The sequence below is a fragment of the Polyodon spathula genome, chromosome 6 (assembly GCF_017654505.1).
Source record: "Polyodon spathula isolate WHYD16114869_AA chromosome 6, ASM1765450v1, whole genome shotgun sequence".
NCBI classification, from domain to species: Eukaryota; Metazoa; Chordata; class Actinopteri; order Acipenseriformes; family Polyodontidae; genus Polyodon; species Polyodon spathula.
Window position 1 is genome coordinate 31,007,315 of NC_054539.1, and position 12,170 is coordinate 31,019,484.

General features: G+C 39.5%; 1 protein-coding gene across 1 annotated transcript in view; it reads right to left on the reverse strand.

Moving 5' to 3' along the window:
* The window catches only part of galnt14 (UDP-N-acetyl-alpha-D-galactosamine:polypeptide N-acetylgalactosaminyltransferase 14 (GalNAc-T14)), a 126,074-nt gene that overhangs the window by 15,836 nt on the left and 98,068 nt on the right, over positions 1–12,170 (reverse strand). The gene's annotated exons all lie outside the window — the stretch shown is intronic.

A 12,170-nucleotide genomic window follows, 5' to 3' on the forward strand; every position in this document is an offset into this window, starting at 1 on the left:
TAAACAAACAATACATTTAAACAGGGCTTTCCTACCGCCCTGCTACGGTACCACTTTCCATCCTCTGAGCTTTCCTAAAGCGGGGTCTTTTAAACTTGCTGACTGAAGGTTATTTTCCCCTGTATCATTATTTTGTTTGTCTCCAATCCTGGCAGCCACTTGCTTCGATACTTCAACAGTATATGTTGTTCCTTATTACTACTGTATTTTTGCCTCCTCAGCTAGTCTATTCTTCACAACATTTGATTAGTTTGATGCTTGTATTCCCAAATGTCTGGCTTGCTTGGCAGGCAACATTGAAAAAGGAACATTTAGAGGGGGTCAAAAGCCTACCAGTTGCATAGTATATCTGATTAAATGAACACTCCAGAATACAGCATTTTATTTTTTTACATAATATTTACTGATGTAGCACTTTGAACTTTATGGAAATGCAGTTAAAATTGCCCATATGTCACCCAACATCTTGGTTCCATTGTCTAATTGACTACAATGTCACACTATGGCTCACCGTATAGCATGTTTTAAGTATGTAATTTGTAGGCATCTAGTCATGAGGAATCATACTGAGGGGTCACAGTGGAAGTGGATTAGAAAGTTAATATGTAAAAGATTGTAAAGCAGTACTAGGGTGAACTTTACCCTAGCCTTTGGGAAGTGTATTTTTATGGCCAACCACCATTTTGTAGAAGTGTGTCAATCCCTAGTGAGCATTATACGTATGTATAGAAAGTATGTCTCCTTGGCCAGGGAAGGGTGTTTAGCAAATTTAGTGCGCACTCTGTTGAAACTGTGGAGCAGTAATCTAAAAAAATATTTCAGTTTCTGATTATATAAAAAAAATATGAGTAGTATATAATATTATATTATATTGCTGCCAACATACCAATTCATCTCAGTATTTTAAATAAATACTGTAGAACTGTACCTGCAAGTACGGTTTACATGCTCAGCCAGTAAAGGAGATACTCAGCATTTAAAACTGTTGTGCTTCACCACACATTAATGCAGATGCTTCAGCAACAAAAGGCAACCCTTCATTTGCTTGATCTTGCAAGCTGGAAATAAATAGTATACTAACAGTCAAAGCCTTTGCTGTAAGATATGGTGACCTACATAGCATACACTGCATACTTCAGTCAAATGGCTACCAATTTTTACATCAAGACATGCAATATGTCTCACCCAAACGAAGCTATACTTCTTGATAATGCTTCACTGAAAGTATTTCATCGTCACATTTTTCAAAACACCCTGTCATGAACTGAATTTAGTGTCAGTAGCAATGTGCTTTGATAATAGTGTTGTATTTTTGTGTGCCAAAAGAAATAAACAACATCGCTTGCCTGGTTTGAAATTGCTTTGAGATCATTTTTAGTTCTGGTCAGCAACTCAGACAATGAAGGACTATATTCTTCTTACAAAGACGGCTTACTAAATGCCAGAAAAAGAACAAAGGAAGGCAACCTTGTCATGCATAACACCCTGTTTCAGAGTTGTAGAAGAGTCTAAAAATACAACAAACAGTTTGTTTACTACAGGCAAATGCTATTTTTCAATGAGAATAAAGTTGTAAAATGTATCAGTAGGGTCTATTCAATTGATCTAAACAGCCATGTATTTAAATATAGCCATATTTGTTTACTGTTTTATATGATAGACTCAAATGTAATTTGTTAATAAAAACATTGTGTAACAATTTTTTTTTTTTTGGTTCATGGGTAGTAAGTGTTATTTCCTAATTGTTTATGCCTCAAAAGTATAGAAAATGGCTATTATTCCCCACAAACTTTGCTTTTGTGACCAGGACAGTGATATTTTGAAATGTACCTGTTTTCCAGAACATTCCAGATAGATACAGTGCTGAGGAAACTTGGAGTAACTTCCAGAACTTTCTAGAACTTTCCAGTAATATAAATAGTAGTATAAATACAGGGGCCTTAAGCCCACCAGTTCAGTTCAGTTCCAGCTGCCTAAGTGGATACATATCTGCATTTTTCTGAGATGGCATCAATGGTGGCATTCCTGATGGGTCTCCAAGGCGGTTTTACCAAGTTTCCCTGCTATCTTTGCCTTTGGGACAGCAGGGACACCAAGGCGCACTACCACAGGTGGGACTGGCCACAGCAGACCGAGTTCTCTGTGGGGAGGAACAACGTCAAGTGGGAGCCACTGGTGGACCCCCGGAAGGTGCTGATGCCACCACTGCACATCAAACTGGGCCTTATGAAACAATTTGTCGGAGCTCTAGATAAGGAGTCGGCAGCCTTCAAGTACCTTCAAGACTTCTTCCCTAAGCTGTCTGAGGCAAAGGTCAAAACCGGTGTCTTCGTCGGACCACAGATAAAGAAGATCCTGGAGTGCAATGAATTCCCCAAGAAGCTCACTAGTAAGGAGAAAGCGGCTTGGAACAGCTTTGTCGCAGTGGTTCGGGGCTTCCTGGGCAATCACAAGGCAGAAAACTATGTGGAGCTGGTTGCTGGTTGATAAATTCAAGGAGAACATGGGAGCATACTCGGAGGAGCAAGGCGAGCGCTTCCACCACGATATACTGGACTTTGAACGCCGCTACCAAGGACAGTATAATGAGAACAAGATGGGAGACTACATTTGGGGGCTGACTCGTGAAAGTGATTTACAGTATAATTGTACATCTCGAAAAACTACTCACTTCTAAATCTTTTGGAGTCATTTTTGTATTACTTTAGTATAAATAAAGGTTAATTTGGATTCATATGTTGTTTTTTTCTGACTTTATGTGAACGAAAAGACCGTTTTCTCATTGGAAATACGTAAATTTCAAAAAATCACTGTCCTGGTCACAAAAGCAAAGTTTGTGGGGAATAATAGACATTTTCTATACTTTTGAGGCATAAGCAATTAGGAAATAACACTTACTACACAGGAACAAAAATTGTGTTACACAGTGAAATCAATCTGTTAATGTTTTGAAATTGAGTCAATGAGGTTGTTAACCCTTAGCGGTCCTTTTATTCAGCGCTATTCAGGCACGTCAGTTTATATTACAAGCACGGTTTAAAATATTTTTTTTCAGAGTAAAACAGGTTCAAAAGGCACTGAATTGCAAAAAAAAACACTCAGTACTGTATCTACAGCCAAACCCTGCCCCTTGTTTGCTGTATTTTTTACATACCTCTTTAAAGACGTGCATACTGATAAATCCTCTCCCGATAACTCGTTTTATCACCAAAGTCCTCAATAATGTGATCCAAGTCATTATTTTATTACTATGACATCTCAAAACGCTCTGCAAATGTCAGTGATATTCTTTGAGCGCTGGATGCAGAAGCAGCTACCTCCATTGTTTATGTGTTATCTCTGTAGTGCACGGGGCTATGAGATACGCCCTTTTTTTCGGTTTCATTCGGCTCCTACCGGTCTCACTCGGCCATTGAAAGGTTTTCTTGGCTTTTTCTGGAGAAAAAACGACTACCTGTGCTTTACATCTTCTTGATGATGTCGGGCAGGGTTCGACATTGGACTGAAAAGGGAAAATTGTAATGTTGGACAGCAGAAGGTTAATGAATGCATTTCTCGTTAAAAAGTTTTATACTCCGGCAGTGACGGTGGCACTGGCAGTGATGGTGCTGCCCTCAGCGCGTGACACTCTGGCAGTGGAGGTGGCGAGCCGTACTCTGGCAGTGAAACTAATACTTTCTGTAGCCGGCGGTTCTCCTCACTTCTCTGTAGCTGGTGGCTCCCTTCTCCTGGGCTCCGGCCCCAGAATTTCTGGCAGCACAACTGCTGCTGCTGGACACAAAGCTCCAGGTGATGACAAGCAGGCAGAGGTGGTAGGCTTGTCATCGAAAATTGTCTCACCTTCTGTAAGACAGGGCACTTGCAAGACTGCAGTGGCCCTCTTGATCAGTGGTAGAAGCTCTGCAGACAGGGAGAGCTTAACCACAGGGGATGTGCCGTCTGACTCCACGACCTCAGATGGGAATGCCAGCTCCTGTTCACCCACCTACTAAGAGGCGGCAAAGGAGAGCACGTCATCTTGCTGTCAATATGAGCTTGTAGCCTTCTGGGACCCCAAGGGGACAGGAGGCGCAGAACATTCACGTGCACAAAACTTGCAAAAACTGCAGTTCACCACTGTCTCCTTTGCATCATCTGTTCCCAGGCAGGAAGAGCATCTGCCGTGCTTGTCCTCAACAGGCAGACTGGCCTTGCATGTGCTGGAGGGATAAAACCCAGGCATTATGCAAGTAGCAATGGAGTGTACCGTAAACAATGTACATGTGCTGCCTCAGTCTGCTTATAGACAGCAACGGAGATGTTCAAGATCCAAACAAGACCGGCTTGGTACTGGCCCAGGGATGTAAAGCATGGGTTGGTAGCGGGTCGGAACCAGGTTGGTTCGATGACTTTTAGCACCAAGTCTGTATGGTACGGTACTGGTCAGAACCAGGATGGTGCGGGACAGTACAGGTTCGGTGACTGGACCACTGGGTCGGTACAGTATGGTACCAGGTCAGAGACTGTAACACCGGGTCGGTGCAGTACTGTTCCTGTCAGAACCAGGGCGGTACCGGGTTGGTTTGGTGACTGTAGAAAATCTATAGCTGAAAAAGTAAGAAGTACGTGTTTGAATAGGCTCTCCTGTCAGGTCAATTCTTGAAAGGAAAAATAGCGCTGATATCTGTGTGCAGTCCTTTACACCCTCGGGGGTGGGCATGACTGTGTCACAGGCTCAGCTGAGCAGCTTGCCAAATCTGAAGCATCACTATGTTGATCCTGTTTTTTTTATGTTACTCCCACTGTGACGGGGAGCCCCACCCCAATGTATATATTGTGCGCTATTTTTATAATGTATTATTATATATTATTATTATTATTATTATTATTACTGTATTTTTATGCAGGAGGACAAAGCCGTCCGTCTTATTTTGCTGTTTGTTAAAACACCTTCCCTAGTACCTTCGTGGGAATGTCACAGACTATAAAAGGGTTATTAAAGAGGAGAGTATCTAGGAGTAGAGAATGGGAGCGTGGAGGTAAAGTAAAGAACAGAGGAACTATAACAATTGCTAAGCGTGCTGGCTTAAACACCAGCACGATACTTATTGGTTATTTGTTTGGCCAAGGCGCCTTTTTGCTTGTGTAGTTTTGTGTTTGTTTAAAATTTTAATTTTTTTTATCATTATTTAATAAAACACTGAGCGCCACTGCGCCACAGTTTTACCCGCCATTCATTGCTTTCATTTGTGTTTCCTGATCCACGACATCATCGCAGCTAAGCACTGCAACCACTCTGCCACACCACACAACTTCACATTGTAGAAACTGAAATTCTAATATGGTGGTAACTCGGTACAATGCAATACACGTTGTAATACGTATTTCTAATATCTACTATTATGGCAGGGACACAAACATGCATTTATTTCCTTTGAATTCATGCACAGCAGTGTTTGTTAGAATATTCAGATAGTTTCTCCTCACTAAAGAAAATAACATTACTCCTTACCGTTGTTTTCACGTTGCACTACTAAAGTCTTCTTGTTGATCAACCAATGAACCAAATCAACCAAACGCATGCCAAAATGAAATACGATTAGAATAAAAGCTACTCCAATCAAAATGCAGTGAATATACTGAAGTTAATGCTGGCCAATAGCAGCTAATAGAAAGCAGTATGAGAAATTAGCATGCAAGCAGCATGAACTGCACTGAATAAAAGCAGGCTAGTGACACCAAAGGTAAAGATTGATGAAGAGAGAAGTTGCTGGGGGGCTGCTGTTGCCATACAAAATCCTGCTGGTGGCCACACTGCTAGTTTGAATGATGCTTTCTTTTTTGTATTTGTTATTGGCATTGGAATGTTTTTTTTTTTGCTTTTCAGTGAATCATAAACCTTATTATATATTTCGCAGTTGACGTTTGTTTTATTATTATTGTTACTATTATTACTATTGTTAGTCATAGTAGCACTAGTTAAAAAGTATGCACAACTGCAATATTCAATAATAATAATAATAATAATAATAATAATATTAATAATATTAATTAGAACTACCAGGCAGTTTTACGGCCTACAAGCCCCATTACTAGTACCAAACACTTAAGCAATTACTGGAAGAAGTGTGTTTAGTTCTTGCTATTTCCCCAGAAAAAGATTTTGAAAGTTTTTTTTTTTCCAAAAAATGTGTCAGGCGGCCATCTTGGTTCACACACAAAAACAATTTTTGAAAAAGTAAATTGTACTCACACAGGCATGATGGTTTTCAGGTTTGGAGTTAATCAAGTAAACCGTTTTTAAACAGAAGCAGTTTTAAATTTAAGAAGAAAATGTACGGCCAGCAGCCATCTTAACACAACTCTTGTCACCGGGATGATGCCTACCAAGTTGGGAGTAAGTTGGTTAAATGGTTTTCGAGCAGAAGCAGTTTGTTGTTTGGCGCATGTTTCATCAAATTTGGTGGCAGTATGTTGATATAAAATTTTATTACAGCACTTCTGTTTCCCAAAACCCAAAAAGCAGGTTTGGATGTTGATGATATATGCCAAGTGTCAGATCGATCACTTCACCGGTTCCCAAGAAGATTTAGAAAGGTTTCTAAAAAAATGTGTCATTTTGGTTCTGGTCAACACCATTTTTTTAAGTGTCAGTTGTATTGATGCAATGACAGGATTGATGCTTGTGAAATGTAATCAAGTAAACCGTTTGTCAACTGAGGCAGGTTTAAATTTAAGATGTAAATGTATGTCTGGCAGCCATCTTGTTTTAGAAAACATCAATTTATCGCAACAACTTCTGCTTTGCAAGCTTGAAGTGGATTTGGTTTCTGATGACATATGCAAACTTTCAGATCAATCGGTTTACTGGTTCCCAAGAAGAAGCTTTTGAAAGCTTTTTCCAAAAAATGCGTCAGGCCACCATCTTGGTTGTATTTGACCTTAAGGAGAGGTCAAAGGTGACGGTCAAGGCAATTTTTGAAAAGAGCATATATGGGTTCCTATATGTGTTCCATTGTAACCATGACCCTATCTGCACTATGTAAGGAGTCAAAAGCTAGTTTTGCATTTGACCTCAAGGAGAGATCAAAGGTCACGGTCAAGGCCATTTTTGAACAAAGCACACATGGGTTCATTTGTGTATTCTACAGTCACTATGACACTGTCTAAACTCTCAAAGGAGTTCTAAACAAGTTTTGCATTTGAGCTTTAGAAGGTTATATGTGCAAATATGTGCAATTTGTGCTGCCATGTTTTTTATGTAGCGACCTGCTTTGCACAAACTTGATAGACAACCTTGCCAAGGCTAAGTATGCAAAGTTTCACTTCAGTCAGCATAACAGTTTCAGAGAAAAAAGACGTTTGAATATTTTTGACAAACTGTGGCAAAGTGGTTGGTAGTGTGCAGGTGATTAAAGAACAGACAGACAACTGTAAGCCAGCTGAAAAGGTTTGTTTTATTTATTTTGATGTCCAGTGCCTGACGGCAAAACAAACAGTTAATAATAATGGAGGTAAGTAATACAGCAGTGTATAATCCCTGTGTTGCTCTGCAAATAATAATCCTGTTTTTATTATTCACCCACACAAAACACATACACACGTCTGTTAGTGCGTGAATTAGTGCTAGTGATGCAAATACAGTTTTATTTGATATAGGTGCAGTGCTGTTCTGGGTTTGTGCTGGCCTCTGGCGACAGCTCCAGAGCGTGTTAGCTGTCTAGTGATAACACGCAACAAATAGACAAAACAAACACTCACGATTACCCAACAACAATATAGGTCCTTCCGGGTTACTTAATACTAATCAAAGCGAAGAAACCAACAAAATTGCTTCGACCCCTATTTATACCGTCACTCGCGACCCTATGATAAACGACTGCAGCTGCTTTTTATGATCTGCAGCTGCCACATCATTTGCCCTCCAGGTCAATGAGTTAGTGTACCAAAGCTCTATCTCTTTTCTACATGACCAACTTCCTTTTAACCATCGGAACTAAGTGTCAGGTTAAGTAGTCCAGAGTATTCTGTTCCCGTTACTTAGTGCCCTCACAACTCAAGAGGGAGATTTACCACCAAGAATCATTGCCTTTCTCTCACAGAAATCCAATATGGCCACCAAACCATGTAACCAATCGACTTCTCTTGAATAACCGTAAATGTAGGCCATGAGGGGAGTCTATTGCACCAAGTTTCACATCTCTGCGATAAGCGGTTTCAGAGAAGATTTTTTTTAATTGTCCAAAATTCTCAAAAATATAGCCACCAAACCATGACCTTCATTTTTGCTCTGACACAACTTCCCAAAACCCTCTACCACCCTACCAAGTTTCGTGAGCTTTCATGTAATGGTGTCGATTTTCGAACATACGATAAGTTGACTGCCAAATCATGTGACAAATCATCTTCATTCTTTCGTTGCCATTAATTTCCCATAGTCCTCTACTACTGTATGACGTTTCATCACTCTACCACATTCTACCATAAAGAAACACTGCAATATATGCAAACTGACTATAGCTGAAATTTGATTAGCTCTTGGCGGCCATGAATTTTTTGTAGCGACTTGCTTTAAACAAAATTGATAGACAATCTTGCCAAGGCCATGTATGCAAAGTTTTGATTCAATCGGCATAATCATTTCAGAGAATAAGCCGTTTGAATATTTTTGACAAATCCAATATGGCCGTCAAATGATGTAACCGATCGGCTTCTCTTGAAGAACCGTAAATCTAGTCAATGAGGGGAGTACGTGCACCAAGTTTCAGATCTCTGCTGTAAACCAGTTCAGAGAAGAAGATTTTTTTTAATTGTTCAAAATTCTCAAAACATCCAATATGGCCACCACATCTTGTGACCTTAGACCTTCATTATCACTCTGACACAACTTCCCTTAGGTGCCTACCACCCTACCAAGTTTTGTGAGTTTCCGTGCAACGGAAAACTCTTTTTTGAAAAAAGAGCAAAAAAAAAAAAAAAAAACCTTAAAAAAAAAAAAATATAGTCTTCAGAAAACAACTGGCTTTCCAGCCCGGCTTGGAAGATTATGTGGTAATGTCGATACCGCTAGGGCCTAGAATTTTAGGATTAAGACATTTTTAAAAATATATATATATATATGAATATAATTTAGATATTTTATTTAACATCATGTAATCAAAAAAACTACAAAATTATATTGCAAAAGCCTACTGAAAGCCACAGTAGCAGTACAGTATTTCATATTAGATTTAAAAAATGTCACATTTTTCAATTTCTGCCAGTTTTTCATTAAGTATATGGAAAACTACAAAGTGCTATGTACACATTTCAATTGATTTTATTAAACCTGAGAATTATTTTTGTTTCTCTAGTGAAACCTGACAAAGCGCAACTGCAATACAATTTGTAGCCTAAATTCAAACTTCAAAGTCAGTTTCCTTTAATTTCCATGTTCTTTCATTTATCCTGACAACTTAGCAAATTATACATTCATCATTATTATTTACTACAAGATGGTGCAAAACAAATCTATGGGTAAGATTTGTTTATGTGTTTATTTTTTATTTGAAAACTATGGAACATGTTTCCGTGTTGTTCATAAGTGTGTGTGTGTGTGTGTGTGTGTGTGTGTGTATTGAGGCAGTTCCTTGCACTTACGACACAATTGGTTCCTGAAAGGCGGGTTGTTTGAGGCGCCATAATTCAATGCACATTATTAATTGAGTTCCTGACTCTTCGGCCAGATAATACAGTTTTACAAAAATAACCTGTTATATTGTACTCATGCAAATATTTATTTAAATCTTTACACTTAGCCCAGTGGTTACACATACATTACTCAGACACCTACCTGGTTGTTTAAAAAGTACTAGGGGCTTTCAATTACGTATTCAGTGTGCGTATGCGGTACTCCTAGCAGGAAATACGATCGCCTGAAGTTAAGCCCTTCATCATGTGACAGAGTTGATAGCTTAGGTTTCGTTTTGAGTCCATTGCTCTTATCAGTCATTGTTATGGGCAAATAAATACTAAAAAAAAAAAAAAGTTACATGCATAAAAAAACCGCTAGACTAAGTCAGGGCGACCACAGCAGGTACTGTGGTTCGGACTCCGAGCGTGTGCAAATGGACGCGTGGCTTAGGTCTCGCCGTGTCGTAAATGCCTTATTGATGTCGTAAAGTCAAAGCAGGGTAATAATGCAAAAGAGTCGTAAGTGCCATGCGTCTCTATTGCACAACTGCTTATTTGGCTACTAAGCCCTATCTTTTATGGAAACATGCACTGTTTTATTTTTGATGTATGCACTTTGTTCTAGACAGCTCTATTCAGAATAAATTTAAAAAATGCACAAACACAGACATGTTTTAAATGTATTGCAAAAATCTTGACTGTAAAAATTACCTGTTTAGTTTGCAGTTAGTCGCACAAGGTAGGTTTTCTTAATATGGGGCTGTGGCAGGACTGAGGCCTGCCCCTTTAAAGGAATGTATTTTGGTGGAAGTTTTGTTTGTTATTAAAGAAAAAAAGTGTGTTTAATGTAGATAATTGAAAAGAATTTGCGGCAAGTGGCCAAGCGGCAATTGAAAAACTGATAATCAATTAACCCTGGTCACCTGCCTTTAGAAACAGGCTGCAAAGCCAGTTTCTTTGCTCTTTGTTTGTTCTTTGTTTGGTTGGTGGTTTTCTCTGCAAACCTGAAGGAGAAGAACCCTCATCACTGTACAGTGTCTCTCAAAAGTATTCATCCCCCTTGGACTTTTTCACATTTTATTGTGTTACAACATGGAATCAAAATGGATTTCATTAGAGTTTTTGCCACTGATCAACACAAAAAAAGTTCATAATGTCAATGTGAAAAATAAAATGTACACATTGTTCTAAATTAATTACAAATACAAAACAGAAAATAATTGATTGCATAAGTATTCACCCCCTTGAGTCAATATTTGGTAGGGCACTTTTGGCAGCAATTACAGCCATGAGTCTATTTGGATAAGTCTCTACCAGCTTTGCACATCTGGACACTGCAATTTTTGCCCATTCTTCTTTGCAAAATTGCTCAAGCTCCGTCAAGTTGGATGGGGACCTTTGGTGAACAGCAATTTTCAACTCTTTCTACATATTCTCAGTTGGATTGGTGTCTGGGCTTTGACTGGGCCACTCCAGGACATTGACTTTTTTGTTTTAAAACAACTCCAGTGTGGCTTTAGCTGTATGTTTGGGGTCATTGTCCTGCTGGAAGATGAATCGTCTACCAATTCCCAGGTCTCTTGCAGATTTCAACAGGTTTTCCTCCAAGATTTCTCTGTACTTTGCTCCATCCATTTTGCCCTCTATCTTCACAAGCTTCCCAGGCCCTGATGCAGAGAAGCATTCCATAGCATGATGCTGCCACCACCATGGTGGGATGGTGTTCTCAGGATGATGTGCGATGTTAGGCTTGTGCCAAACATAGCGCTTAGCGTTGAGACCAAAAAGCTCTATTTTGGTCTCATCAGACCATAGAATCTTCTTCCACTTGGTCTCAGAGTCTTCCACATGCCTTCTAGCAAATTCTAGCTGAGGTTTGAGGTGAGGTATTTTTCAACAATGGCCTTCTTTTTGCCACTCTCCCATAAAGGCCAGTTTTTTGAAGCACCTGGGCTATTGCTGCTGTACAGTGTCTCCCAGCTCAGCCATGGAAGACTGTAACTCCTTTAGAGTTGCCATAGGCCTCTTGTTGGCCGCCCTGACTAGTGCCCTTCTCGCCCGGATATTTTGTGAACGGCCTGTTCTAGATAGAGTCACAGTTGTGCCATATTCTCTCCATTTCTTAACAATGGACTTTACTGAGCTTTGGGGGATATTCTATGCATTGGAAATGTTCTTATATCCTACCCCTGACTGGTGCTTTTGAAGAACCTTATTCCAGATTTGCTTTGAATGTTCCTTCGTCTTCATGATGTAGTTTTTGTTAGAAAATGTACTAACCAACTGTGGGACCTCCCAGAGACAGGTGTATTTAACCTGAAATAATGTGAAACACCTTAATTACACACAGGTGGACTCCATTCAACTAATTATGTGACTTCTAAAGACAACTGGTTGCACCAGAGCTTATTTAGGTGTGTCATAGCAAAGGGGGTGAATACTTATAATTGTAATTGCTGTGGAAAGTGCCTCTACCGAATATGGACTCAAGGGGGTGAATACTTATGCAATCAATTATT